We start from the raw sequence: 1,524 nt of genomic DNA on the forward strand, positions 1-1,524 counted from the left end.
GTCGTGGTATTTCAGAGAGGTCGAGGGCCTACAGCGGACCCTGCTCTGGGATGGCAGGCCGCGCATTGCCATTACTAAACTGACCCTCCCGTGGTATGACGGAGGGATAGCGCTGCTTGACATTCGGAGATATTATTGGGCGTCTCAGCTGGCTGCCCTTAACCACGGCTTCTATGGTCCAGCCATAAGTCCGGGATATGCCATGGATCGCTGGCTCCTGGGCGACGGGAAATACTACAGGGCTCTATACTCGAGGTCTCTGGATGGAGGAATGACAGGTCCCACTAAGACAGCGGTTCACATCTGGAGAGCAGTGACGAAGTCACAGGGCTGGAAAGGCAGACTCACGATGGCGACTCCACTTTATGATTCTGAATTGTTGGGGAAACTGTAGCATACCAAGGGGTTTGACCGCTGGGACTTGATAGGCATCTTTAAGGTGGAAGACATGATAGCTAAGGGACAGGTCAAATCCTTTGCAATGTTACAAAGGGAGTATCAGTTGGGTGAAACGGAATTTTTCAGATACGCCCAGTTGAAACATGCCCTTCTGGCAGTAATGCCGGAGGGTGAAAAGATCCCTGAATCTTCCCCACTGGAGGATAGGTTGCTAGACGGCCATATGCCCGACAGTTCTATCTCACTGACCTATAAAAAATTGAGTAACGTCCGTACAGACCTTCTTCTGGGGGTGCGAGACCAGTGGATCCGTGATGGGGTTGAGTTGGACGACGAGGACTGGCAGTACGCTGTCTCGTCTCCAAAGGAGGTGGCGATTCCGGCCAGGCTGAGGCTGGTGCAATTGAAAATCCTGCATAGGCTGTATGTCACTGGCCCCCAACTGATACACATGGGCTACTCGGTGGATGGCCTCTGCAGATGAGGGTGCGGCTCCTTAGCGACTTTCATGCACATTATATAGGAGTTTAGGTCAGTGGCTACATATTGGAGGCAAATACACGCAGTGATGGGTGAAGTAACTGGGGTTGACTTGCTGGCAGACGCCCGGCGCTGCCTGCTTAATGTGTGTGGCCCCACGGATCATAACAGTTCACAGACTCGATGGGTCACTCTAGGTAACATGGTGGCTAAAATGGACATTGCTCAGAAATGGGGAGCGGCTTTGCCCCCCACAGTAGAGATGTGGAAGACTAACATGGACTGGTGCATGTTCCGGGAGAAGACAGTGTATGTTGCCAGGGGTAGGCCCAAGACATGGAATAAGATTTGGGGGCCCTGGAATGAGCACAGGGGTGACATCTGCCTTCCGCCAGACACAGCGCCCTTGGAGGAGTGAATATCCCCTTAGCTCTTGACTCCGGCCAAACAATTGGGGTATAATTATCCTTCTTTCCTTCCCCCCGTTATCTATACACATGGTCTGCTCGTATAGTTTACTATTCAGTATACTGACCCAGCCTTCCCCTGGAACGGGGAGAGACCGCACTCATATTCCTTTGCCTTGCCTTCTTGCACTATTTAGGTGCCTTCTTCTTTATTGCATTGTTTTTCTTCTTCCTTTAA

Source organism: Lissotriton vulgaris, unplaced genomic scaffold (genome assembly GCF_964263255.1).
Source record: "Lissotriton vulgaris unplaced genomic scaffold, aLisVul1.2 SCAFFOLD_1261, whole genome shotgun sequence".
NCBI classification, from domain to species: Eukaryota; Metazoa; Chordata; class Amphibia; order Caudata; family Salamandridae; genus Lissotriton; species Lissotriton vulgaris.